At 46.5% G+C, this 13,223-nt stretch overlaps 1 long non-coding RNA gene across 1 annotated transcript; it reads left to right on the top strand.

Moving 5' to 3' along the window:
- The first annotated feature begins 4,231 nt into the window (after nt 1-4,231).
- On the top strand, nt 4,232-12,319 carry LOC143658582 (uncharacterized). Its single transcript, XR_013163253.1, has 3 exons — nt 4,232-4,519; nt 4,905-4,931; nt 10,270-12,319. It is a non-coding gene; the product is annotated as an uncharacterized LOC143658582 (long non-coding RNA).
- The last annotated feature ends 904 nt before the right edge of the window (nt 12,320-13,223 follow it).

Below are 13,223 nucleotides of genomic sequence, written 5' to 3'. Positions count from 1 at the left end.
TAATTCTTATTGTATGCTTCATGTTGGCTACCCTTCCCTGAAATCGAGCTGCATTTTCTCCATCCTTCTTGCCATTTGTTCTTTTGAACATTCAAGTTCATTTGTCCTGTTTTCTAATTTGCTCATTCTTTCTTCTTTCTCTTGAAATCTACTGTTGTGAGTCTCTAATAAGTTTTAAATTTGGTCTACCTTATCTCCCATCTCTGTGATGTCTGATATTTTTCTATTTATTCTTTCAGATTCTTCTCTATGCTTCCCTTGTGTCTTGTTGTCTTCTGCTTTGCTCTGAAGGAGCTTCATCAGCCTTTCCCAATTCTGGGTCCCCTCCGGAGACTTAATTTGGTCAATGGGCTGAGCCACGTCTGCCTTGACCTTCACGTGCTTTATAACGCTTCGCGGTGGACGGGTATTGTAATGTCTGAATAGGGTTATTCTTCAGATTTGTTTCCCTCCCACAGCTAAGGTGTGGAGTGGGGACTCCAGCCACGGCCGCCGACCCGCACACGCCCGAATCCGCCATCCCCGGGGCTGGGGGGCGGGCAGCAGTCGCCCCAAGCAGACTCCTCCGCGCGCCTCTGGGCACCGATGGGCGTCGTGGTCTCCAGGCTCCCAGGCTCCCGGGCTCCCGGGGCCGCAGGACCCTGCCCTTGAGCTCCCCCGGCCCACGGCAGGTCCGGAAATGCCCGGACGCGGGTCCCGGCTCTGCTCGGCCGCGCCCCCACCCCTGCGCCTTCAGGCCTCCTGGGGAGGGGAGCGCACCGGGACCCTCACAGGCCCCCCGCCGGTGGAATTCAGACGGGTACCCTCCACGTCTCCCCTCCTCCCCGGGGAAGGCCCCCCGTCCTGATTAAAATAGAAACCAGGCGCCCGCGGCATCGCGCCCCCAGGGCGGGGGCAGGCCCTCAGCCCCCAGCAGAGCCCGCGCCCGGGAGAAGCGCCGCCTCCCCGCCCGAGGGACAGTCACATCCCCTCTCCGTCCAGTCTCTCGGCGCTGCGCCCAGGCTCTCCCCGTGCAGGGCAGGAGACCCTCTGCTAGCGCTTGCACCCCGGACCCGCCCTCCCGGTCCTTTTTCTATCGTGTCTTTTTTATGGCTGCTTGGTATTTCTTCTGTGGACGTCCGTAGTTTATTTAACCAGTCACTTGTTGGTGAATATTCAGGTTGTTTCCAATATTTTGCTCTTCTAAACAATGCTTCAAAGGAAGAAATCACCCTATTTAATAATATCACACACGTGGGTGATACACATCTGTGGGATTTATTTCTAATACTGCCAGGATTAAGTGTTGCCCTGAGAGGGGGCGACCGCTCTTCCTCCACCATCCTACCGGGAGTTAAATAATTGTTTTATTGATAATATTTAAACTAAAATGTCATCATATTTAAATGAAGAATTAAGTATTTAATTTAAAATACTAAATTATATTAATTTGAAGTACGTTGCTTTCATTTAAACTAGCATTGCATGCCAACCTTCAGAATTCAGAAAGTTCTCAAGGTTATGCAGCAAAACATGTCCTGCCCAGCCTGTCCACCAGCTCCCTTCCCCAAAGCCATCCAAAGTTTCCCTTCTTATGGGTCTTTCCAGAAATAGTTTATGCAAAAAGAAGCAAACGTGCATTTATATTTAGAGTCTTCCTTTTTTCATTTTCAAACAAAGACAGCGTGTTTTACACGCTGCTCTGCAAGCACCTAGCTTTGTTCATCAGTCCATGCCAGTACTTAAAGAGCCCTTAATATTTTACTTTTTTATGGCTGCTTGATATTTCTTCTGTGGACATCCACAGTTTATTTAACCAGTCACTTGTTGGTGAATATTCAGGTTGTTCCCAATATTTTGCTCTTTTAAACAATGCTTCAAAGGAAGAAATCATCTTATTTAATAATATCACACACGTGGGTGATAAACGTCTGTAGGATTTATTTCTAATACTGCCAGGATTAAGTGTACGCAATACTCTACCAATACGGTGTTTTCAGCCATTTGATCTTTGTAAGATTGTATGTGACAAGCTACATAAGAATAGACTTTTGTGAGCTCCATCCCCAAATGACAATAGGCGGGTGAAGGCTTCAAGAAGGAATAAAGAAATGCAGGTGGAAACAAAGTGAGACAGATGCTGCTGATATTAATTCTCTCTTCTTTATTTTGTTTCCCTGTGGACTCACTGACTTTTGGTCCTGCTACCCCTTCCAGTCACACGTAAGTCATGTCTCTTTCTTCCTACCTACAGTGGGGTGGGGACTTAACCCAGAGAAGGAAGGGGGCAAAGAGGAGAGGCACATGTGTCCACCCTCACCCTTAACCTAGGAAAGATTCCAGAGACGCTCACAGTTCCAACATGAACCTGCAGATTCCTAGAAGCCACTGGACAGACTTGCCTGTGATGATGCCAGAGCGAGAAAGGGAAAGAAGCTGTGTGCTTTTCTTGGAATAAGGGTCCTTAGCTCTAATAAGATTTTGGTGGGATTGGAGACCGTGATTAGGAACCTCTGCTCTAGAATGCACACCCGGGTTGAAACGGGTATACTCGATGGTGGGTATAGACGAGAAAAATAGTGCAGGGTGGATAAACTGCCTCTTTTCCAAAAATTGGCTGTCCTGGCCTCCAGTGGAGAAATGGAGGTGACCATTGGTTGTCATGGAGACCCTCCTTCTGCTAGAGGGTTTGGATTCTCCAGCCACGGGTGGCCCCAGGGTTTCTGACTTATGGGATAAATATATCTCCAAAGGGGGCCCTTAGAATAGACCAGAGCTCTCCATCCCGGTTCCCACCCGCTCCCGGGACTTGAGGGAAGCAGGGAGGTACAGTGGCTGACACAACTCCTTCCATGTTCTCTCTCCCCCTTTACTGGAAATTAACCCCTTCTGGTCACTGCTGACCCACGTCTTCATGCTGCTTGCCAACAGTCCTGAAAGGTAAGATTCTTGCTCCCCCCTCTCTCCCTTTTCGTCCTGATTGTCCTACAAGGATAATTTCTGCTGGCCTTCAGTTGGCCTTTCTCCCCAGCCATCCACTGACTGCCCAGCTTCTAATCGAGGAACTAGAAAAATTGAGTGTGGGAACATTTCCCTCGATGAAAAAAAAATACTGCCCCCCCATTCCCAAAGCCACTGTCCAGAAGTTCATCACTTCTTGGAGGCCCAAGGCGATCCACGTGCGGCTGAAGGAGAGCCATGAGGTCAGAGCTGAGCTCAGGTCCACCTGAGGTCTGGGGTTTGACAGGCACATGGCTTTCTGAGGTCAAGCCAATGGGCTGGGGATGGCAGAGTGGGATGTGTTCAGTGAACCGAGTTGCTTTTTAACTGAGTTTTCAAGTTTGAGAGGCAGGAGGATACATTAGGAGGTGAGACAACGATTTGCAGAAAGGGCGCAGGCCTCTGTCTTTAGGGTCCAGTCTTCTTCCCTGCTAGCCAGACGAGCTAAGGAAAGTCATTTCAGTTCTCTGACCCACTTTGCGAGGTTACAGGTAGTCCCACACACGAAACGCTTTTCAGCTCTACCTAGGAAAGGGAAAGTTGAACAGCCCTTCCTACTTCTGTCTCCCCCTTAGCCCCCTTCCAATCCACACCAATGTAAGAATGCGATTATTGTTACTGTTATTATGACAACTATTCACGTCACATTACATTCACTAACATTTACTGATTGTTTACCTTGAGCCAGAAACTAGGCTACTGCTCAAAATACATTATTTTCCTTCATTATCATCACAGCTCTGTGTGGGAGATAACGTCTCCATTTTACAGCGGCACAGAGAGGTTCAGCCGCCAGGCAAGAGCAGCATTTGTGCAGCTGCATAACTTGGGGAGCAGCTGTTCACCCCATGCACCAGTGCTCCCTACGAGGTTAAGCTTTTACTACCGCCTGACTTTTGGTGATGCGGAGAATGGTTTTGTGAGCTGCATAAACACAGCAGTTCCCATCAACAGACTCAGAAGAATTCTCTATGTTGGGCGGACTTACCCTGGTCCCATGACGAGTATTAACACTCCTATTGTATAAGAACATGAAGGTTCATAGAGGACATTGGAGAAATCCAAATTTGAATTCCCACTCTTTCACTCACCACGTGCACGGGTCTTTGCAAATTACATAATTTCTTGGAGCATAATGTCCTCATTGGCAATATGGGACTAATACACTAAGCTTGGTGGGTTGGTGTGAAGTAAATAGAAGTGAAGTGCTTGTGAGTAACCTTCTCTAGCTCTAACCTGGCCTGACTAAGAATGAACCATGATTGCCTTCCCAACCCATTTCCCATCTCAGTAAAGCTCTCCCCAGCATCAAAGGCAAAAAGTTCCTCAGTAGTTTCACAGTGTACCTGATCCTAAACCCCAACCACTCACCGTGACTCTCTTTCCCATCCTGGTCCCAGCCCCCAGCATCTGATCTTGTTTTTGGTTTTCTAATGATGGCTTCATGTCCCTGGCTCCTGGCCCACCGTCCTGCACCACATCTGTTCCCCGGCCTTGACGCTGAATCTACTTCTGGATGGACTGCAATCAGGGATCCTGGGTAAGTACTGCTCACCCCTGGTGCCCTTGGACTGTGAGCTTTGGTAGAAAACTCTGAGCAAGAATTTCCAAGTATTTAATACATGGCTGGGCTCATGCAGGGTGATGGAAACCCAAGGATGGAGCAGATAGTCTCACCCTTAAGGATCTCAGAGTCTGGTGGGGGAACAGAGAAAAGTATATAGAAATTAACTTAGAGACCAAAAATATCTGCTAAGATGGAGCTAGGAAAAGGGGTAGTGGAAGCACTGAGGAAACCCCACATCATGCCTGAGACATATAAATATACTTCCTAAAAGAATGAGCTCGTTAAATCTGTTGAACTGAGGAAATCCATTAATTAAGAATATTTCTCTCTCCTGCATTTGTGCAACACTCTTACCCAGGAATGATGAGCAGACTGACACCAGAAAGTAAGTGTGGGGAGTACAACCTTTGCGTAATCTTTTCCCCTCTCTACAAGGTAATTGTTATTGAGTCATTTACGCTTTGATCTGAAGTTTTAAGAACTTCTCAGATGGTATCCAGTACCTTGCTTTGTTTCTTTGAGTTTTAAGATAATGAAATCTTTATTACTGTATAAGGTTATAGCTGGAATTTTACCTAGGCTATAGAGTTTTTAAATTCTAGAAGTTGCATATGCATGTGGGAAAAAATTGAGGAAACGTACGTGGAAGCCAAAATCTTCCTCATCCCATCCCTTGTTCTACTATTCAGGAACAAACTCCATTAATGGTCTCTTATGTCTACTTTTAAGAAATATTCATGCATATAAATGTATATCCTTAGCTTTAAAAATATTGTACATTTCAGCACATATTACTTTGCCTCTTCACTTTAAATATATGAATAGTATACCATGATTTATACCTGTTGATGGACATTCAGGTTTTTTTCAACTTACTTAGTTTTTGCTTTGGTTCGTTTGTCACCATTACAAACAATGCCACAATGAGCATCCTTGCACAATCATTCTTGTTCTTATTTTTGCTAACACACATATCCACAAGACAACTTCCTAGAAGTGAAATGGCTGGGTCAAAGGGCATATGCGCTTTACATTCTGAGAGGCTTAATGAATTTACACAGCTATCAATAGCCTATGTGAATACTTACTTTCCCTCACTTTCACCAATAAATGTAGTATCAAACTTTACAAGTTTTGTAATGTGATAGCTAAAAAATATTGGCCTCCATTTTTTTCATAGATAGAACGACTGAAAACCCAATAGAGGTTCTGGCCACTTCCATGTACTACTGCTAGTATTATTTCTATTTTTCTTTAACTTGAACCACAGTTTTCTTTTAAATAGATGAACCCAAGAGAGGAAACTTTACAATACTTGAATAAGTGGAAAGCCTCTTTATCATGTCATAAAGAGAAGGCAACTGTAAAAGTATACAATAAATATGAAATGTCATGGTAAAAAGGAAGGTTAGCAAGTGTTAGTCATTAAGGATGAGTTGGCACCATCATGAGACTTTCTCCTTGAATTGAAAGAATTGGAGAGGAGGTAATTTCCTCACCAGGTGACTCCATAGGAGCTAAAGCTGACTCGGTGCCCCATCTGAAATCTTCGACTGCCTGGCAGAGTGAGTAAGAGTCCAGGCTTTCAGGAAGAGATGTACTTGGAGTTCCATCCCAGCTCTGCCATTTAGCAGCATATATGACCAAAGTCAAGGCTGTTTGTTTCCCCACAAAGCTGGGATAGCATCATGTGTGGGAGCCTCAGCTCTCAGGAGGTGGTTGAAGTTGGTTCAGTCCCTCCTTCCTCCTGTTACAAGGCCTTCAAAATCCAAAACCCTCCGCACGGTTTCTACCACTTCCAAAGTTACAGTTTCATGATACCTTTCAAGTTGGGTGGTTGGACAACTGGGTGCCTTCTCTGCTTCCACCTCAACCTGGACACGCAACTTCTCCCTTTCACTGTTTCCCACAAGAAATCTGCTCATACCCCCAGTGAATGAGTCTGAACAAAGATTAGAGGGTCAGGGGAAGGGTCACAACTTCCCCAGCCTCCTTCTTCTCTGCTGTCTTTCCCTTCATCCCGTCCTGCCTGGGGAACTCCAAATCCTTCTTCCAACAACCTGAGTAATTCAGCTCCCCCTAAGGATCCACTTAACTTGTAAATGTCAACACTCTGGGGACCGGTATTTCCTGTCTTGGAAGGCAGCTGGGATTTACCCAGAGCAGACTGTTCTTATTCCATGCATGAAATGCCTGCCACAAAGCAAAAGGTCAATTGAATAGGTAGCTGCTGTTTTTTTTTTTTTTCACTTTAAAAGGGGGAATTTAATAAGTTACAAGTTCACAGTTTTAAGGCCATGAAAATGTCCCAATTAAAGCAAGCCTATAGAAATGTCCAAATTAAGGCACCAACAGGAGGTTACGTTCATTCAAGAGAGGCCAATGTAGTTCAGGGTTTTTCTCTCAGCTGGAAGGGCATGTGGCGAAGTCTCTCAGCTTTCTCTCCTGCCTTCTTGTTTTATGAAGCTCCCCAGGAGGTGTTTTCCTTCTTCTTCTCCAGACATCCCTGGCAGTGTGGGTTCTCAGCCCCTTGGCACTGCCTGGCTCTGCTTGGCTCTGCTGTGGCTTTCTCGTGGCTCTACGAAAAGGGTCTCTCCCCAAATGTTTCCTCTTTTAAATTTATTATTGTTATTATTATTTTGCATGGCAGGCACCAGGAAATGAACTTGGGTCTCCAGCATGGCAGACGAGAACTCTGCTGCTGAGCCATAGGGGCCCACCCTGTTTCCTCTTTTAAGGGATTAATGGGTGGAGTCACAACTCCATGGAAGCTAGCTGATCAAAAGTCACTACTCACAATTGGGTGGGTCACATCTCCATGGGAACAATCAAAATGCTTCCAGCCAGCGATGATGAATGAGGAGTAAAGGACATGGCTTTTCTGGGGTCCACCACAGATTCAAACTGTCACATTCCACCCTTTGGACCCCGAAAAGGCATGTTCTTTCCAAATGCAAAATACATTCATTCCAAAACAATATCAGTAGGCCGCAAACCATTTCAGTAACAATTCAAATCCAATACAAAAATCAGAAACAGTATAAAATCTCATCAAAGTCAGTTACAAGTATGGTCTGTCTTAAGGCAAAATTCTCCTCTGGCTCTGAACCTGCAAAACTCAGAACAAGTCATTTGCTGACAACATACAAAGGAGGAGCAGTCATAGGATATATATATATATTCATCTCCGTAGGGAGGAAGGAACACGGGGGTCACTGGACCCAAGCAGTCTTGAAAACCTGCAGGGCAAACTCCATTGGATTTCAAAGCTGAGAGTCATTTATCCTCAGGGCTTTGGAAAGGGCAGTCCCACCCTTTCCAAGGGCCTACACAGAGGCCTGGCTCTCCCCAAATGCAACCTTGGGGAAAATTGGAGAGACCTCTGCTTTCTCCGCTCCACCCTCTCCAAACATCAAGGCTGCACCCGGGCTCTCTGCCATCTCTGGGACACACGCTCAACCTCTCCATGTGGTGGCAGCCAGGCTCTCCCCAAACCCCAAGGAATGTATTTCACCCTCTCCAAGGCCTGAGGCAGCATGACTTTACCACTGCTGTGAGGCGGAAGGCCCATCCTCTGCCTTTGGGGCAAACTCACCCTCTCCATGGGCTTGGGTGGGTCCACTCTCCTGGCCCGAGGCTTCCTGACTTCAGACCTCAGCCTCCATGGCGTTGCCTCTGAAGTTGTTTCTTCTCCAATGTGTCCCTTCTCTGTCCCTCTCAGTTCCAACTGGCAGTGGTTCTCTTTATACAGGTCCCACAGCACTCTCGTCGGCTTTCTATGCAGTAGCCTTGAATCGTGCCCATCAGACATAAGGAGTTTCCACAAATCCTTCCTGGATAACTCCAGGTCCAATCCTGGTTTTCTCTGTAATGGTTGAGTGGCTCCACATTTGGCCAAATCTTCACATGGGGCACCACTCTCTGAGGTCTCAACTCCTGGAAGCCCAGAATTTTCCAGAACATCAATTTCTGGTTTCTTTGTACCTAGGAGTTCAGTTCTCAGCTTATCTCTCTCCTGTCGCATTTCACTATAAGCTGTGAGGAGGAACCAGGCTGCACCTTCCACATTTAATTTGGAGATCTCTTCTGCTAAATACCCAAGTTCATGGCTTTTAAAATCTGCCTTCCAGCCAAAGCCACTAGCCAATTTTGCCAGATTATCCAATATTTTAAAACAAGAATCACCTTCCTTCCGTTTGCAATAACATGTACCTCATTTCTGTCTAAGGCCTCATCAATATCTTCAGAGCCCACATTTCCACCAACAGTCTCTTCAAAGCGTTCTAGGCCTTCTCTATTAGGCTCCTCACAACTCCTTCAGAATCTTCCCCTTATCCATTTCAAAAGCTGTTCCAACATGCCTGGCTGTGCAACCCATAGCAGCACCCCACTCCTCTGGTACCAAAACCTGTTCTAGTTTGCAAGCTGCCAGAATGCAACATTACCAGAAATGGAACGGCTTTTAAAAGGGGGAATTCAATAAGTTATAAGTTTACAGTTCTAAGGCTATGAAAATGTCCCAATTAAAGCAAGTCTATAGAAATGTCCAAATTAAGGCACCCACAAGAGGTTACCTTCACTCAAGAAAGGCCAATGATGTTCAGGGTTTTTTTCTCAGCTGGAAGGGCACGGGGTGAAGTCTCTCATTTTTCTCTCCCAGTTTCTTGTTTCATGAAGGTGTTTTCCTTCTTCTGCAGATGTCTCTGGAAGCATGGGCTCTTGGCCTCTTGGCTCTGCTGTGGCTTTCTCATGGCTCTAAAAAGGCAGTAGCTGCTGTTTTAATTTAGAGTGATCAACTTGTTTTGGGTTCTCCAAAACATTCTCGGTTTAGCACTGAGAGTTGTGCCACCCCGTCAGTCCTGTGTTGACTGGGACTGTTGGTCATCTGTCATCATCATGCTTTTATGACGATGGCAGAGAGGCACAAAGAGGCGAAGGAATTGCCAAAGGTCACAAAGCTCGCCGCAGATCCCAACCTTCCATTCATGCTCCAGTGTTCTTAGGATGAGGTCCAGGGCTTTTAAAATGACCTGCGTGGTCCTGCCACATACCTGGCTTCTAATGCGCTCCACTGAATCTTGTGCCAGAGGCTTCCTCTCCCGCCTTTATGCTGCCGCAGTGGGTCTCCTTCAGATCTCTGCACAGCTCCAGACCCCTCTTCCTCTGGCCGTGCCAGGCTGATCTCTCTTCCCAGGATGTTTTTACCCTCCCCTTCCACATGTTTTCACCTGGCTCAAACACTCATCTTTCAGGTCTCAGACACAATGTCACTTCCACTGGGATGCCTTCCTAGGGAATCCTACAAGGTCAGCAAACCCCACCCCCCATAGGTTCCCCCTGTGCCCTCCAGGTTCACCCAGAAACACTCAACCCAGTCCATGACTTCTCGTGCCCACTTCCTTTAGACCACACTGAGCTCTCTGAGCATGAGGATCTCGCCGACCTTGCTTTCCAATGCATTGTCAATACCTTGCTCACCACCCAACACGTAGTAATGATTCATCAATATTTGTTAGAAGGACCAACTGTGTCATTGAATCTGTGTCTGTAACTGCATCGTGAGTGGGCTGGATTGCCCCATCTCCAGTAGCACCTACATCTCTGCTGTTCTCTGAATGGTCAGGGAAGCTCACTTGGTGGTGTCTGGAACTTGACTCTCAATGTTGATCTCTCTCTACCCTGTACTCCCTTTGGAACCCGGGTACCTGCATTCTCGCCTCCAGATCAGACGGAAGAAGAAAGTAAGTACAGTGAGAGCCATGGGTTTGTGTTCCTGAACATATACTCATGCTATCTCCTCTGGGCCTTAAACTCCTTTAAAATATTTGGACCAGATCATGACATTCAGCTCTTATTGGCCTGGGGACAGGGGCATAAACACTACAGATTCCAGGAAAGAATCTAAGCAATTATGTGCTGGTAAATGTGTAACAACACTTAGGAGGATGGATGGGGAAGAGGTGCTGATTTGCAGCAATTGCCAATTTCCTTGGTGTAAATATTATAACCATAGCTGATTTCAAACTGTGAATGTTCTTAAAGTCATTTTGCAAAATTCCTGAAAATTTACCCACCATCTCTGGTGAGCAGGTACAAGCACATCACTGAATCTCTGTTGTGTTTTGCATAAATTGCTTCAGTGAAAGGCGGCTTACCCCATTCATTCTTATAGCAGGAAAAGTGGGGGTGCTTGGAAGAAAAAGAAGTCATGTCCTTTAGAGAAAGGGTGGGAAATTTCAAGTAAGAATGATGGTGGGGAAGTCTCTTCTGAAGATAGATCTATATATATACTCCAGCTCAGATGAGACAGTGAAGGACCCCTCTCATCCATTTCCAATGTTCTTAGAAGGAAAGTAGGTAGAAGAAAGTGTAGCCTACAGTAGGGCTACAAAAACATTTCTTTAATGGAAAGAGTGCTCTCTATAACTACTAAATTGCACTAATTTTGCTATTGGAAGGAGGTAAAGGGAACTAACATTGGAGTGCCTGCCTACCTCTGTTATATTACTAAATTCTCACAACAGTGCTGTGAGCCAGATGGAGTTTGTATTATAAGGCATCATTCTCCAAACTAGCTGACTCTCAGAAACCTTTTTAAAAACACAGGTTTCTGTCTTCCACCTGTACCTTCTGTATGAGAATTCCAGAGGATGAGACCCAGGAATCTGTCCTTCCAAAAGCTTTCTCAGGTGTTTCTGATGACTTGTTCCTGATGATTGGGGAGCCCACGAGCGAGACCAGGGGTTGACAAATGATGGCCTGTGGGTCAGGTCTGGCCCCCGGCCTGTTTTTATAGATAACGTTTTATTGGAACACATCATTGCTCACCTGTTTACATGCTGTCTATGGCTGCTTTCATGCTCCAATGGGGAGCTATTTCATGCTCCTTCCAAGGCAGAGTTAAGTCACTGCGACAGAGACCGTATGTACTACATGGCTCTCTACAAAAAGTTTGCCAACCTCTAAGGCAGAGTAGTGCCTCTCAGGGTCCTTGTTTTAAATTAGGATCTGAGATCCCATGCCAGAGCTAAAGAATCAGAAATACAGGGTTGGGTGTGGGGCTCTGCGTTTGTAACATGCCTCCCGGGTGATGGTTCCAACACACGTTGAGCTCACGCATATGGACCTGACAAGTTCAGCTCAGCCACTAGACTGCCCAGGCGGTGGTTTATCGTCACTTCCTGGGGAGCAGAGAACAAAGAGGTAAGTGGTGTTTTCTCCCCATCTCCCATCTTTGATTTCAAGACCTGCTTCCATCCTCCTCTTGGGATGGAGAGAGGGGTACGGAATCCTCATTGGGACCATGTCTTTGGCATTCTAAACCTTAACGCCCTCAGCTACGGCATGAATCTCCCTTCTTCCTTTTATAAAGAAAATATTGATGTCCTTATTATTTTAAAATAGCCTCCTGGGGACCATGAGATAGGTAGATATTTAATGAAGGACGGAAAAAAAAAGAATTTGTGCATGAACTAGTGAAACCCAAGTAAGGTGTATAGTCTAGTTAATTGTGTTGTGCCAGCGGCAGTTTTCTGGTTTTGATGCGGCTCATTCCCCCATTGGGAAAAGCAGGGTGATGGGCGCAGGGGATCGCTTTGTACTGTAACTACACTTGCAGTGTCTTGAGGGTCTATAGTTAGCACACAATAAAAAGTTTTAAAACTTATGAAATAGTTAATGAAGGAATAATGGGATGTGTTAGGGGAGCTGTTAACGGGGCCTGCCTTCCTCCTTGCTCTTTTCCATATCGACGTGCTCATCGCTCCTGCTTCTGCACCCTCCAGTAAAAAGTAAGTAATTTTTCTTTTTCTGTGGGTGGCTTAGATGCTTTTGGACGCTGGGAAGGAGAGGAAATCAGGAGAATGGGCACTTCTGGTTGTTCTTCTCCCCCTGGGATCCACGTGGAGAGAAACCCTCTGCCCTGGGGGGGGTCTCACTCTTGTGCTGCCATCTGTGAAGAAGCTCAGGGCTCGCGGCAGGTGTCCGTGCTCCGTGTCAGGAATGCGGGGGGCGGGGGGCTGTCATATGACTGGGGATGCGAGCACGCACATATAAGGCTCCACTGCCCCAGAATGCAAATGCTAAGCCTTGTGTATCTGTTGGGAGGACCATTGAATGAGGGGAGTCAAGGAGGATAAAGCGTACTCCTTCCTCGAACTTGTCTCTCCTGAGCCCCAGGAGAGAAATGAAAGATAAAAAATGGAGAGTCAAGAGGATCCTCCTCTGATAACCTTCCCAATCTCTGGAGGACGAATCCCCAAGGAAAATGGGTAGCTGGGAATTCTGGCCACATGGAGAAATGTGTCTCCGAAGGTGGCAGATCTCATGGTGGCATTGAGACCCACCCACCTGGAATCCCAGCCTCTCCCCAGGAATCTGGAGGATGCCCTCGTTTCCCTCCTCTGGGAAGGTCCCTCTTAAGAACCAGCACGGTGGGAAGAGCTGGGAGAGAGTCATTAACACCTGTCCTTTCCTTCCTTCTCTGCGTTCCTGCTGGTGCCAAATGACTCCTGTTGGACTTTCTCCTCCCTGCTGGTCACGCCTCAACAGTACTGAAGCGTAAGAGTCTCCCTTCATGTTTTCCCCTTCTGTTTTGATACCTTGCTCGTCTTCTCAGAGAGGTTCCCTCCTAACCATAGATGATCTCTCAGAAGCTTTTCAGCTCCCAACCCAGGGG

The sequence above is a fragment of the Tamandua tetradactyla genome, chromosome 16, assembly GCF_023851605.1.
Source record: "Tamandua tetradactyla isolate mTamTet1 chromosome 16, mTamTet1.pri, whole genome shotgun sequence".
In the NCBI taxonomy this organism is placed as follows: Eukaryota; Metazoa; Chordata; class Mammalia; order Pilosa; family Myrmecophagidae; genus Tamandua; species Tamandua tetradactyla.
The sequence above is the reverse complement of the archived record's forward strand: the minus strand, read 5'-3'. Positions and strand labels throughout refer to the sequence as shown.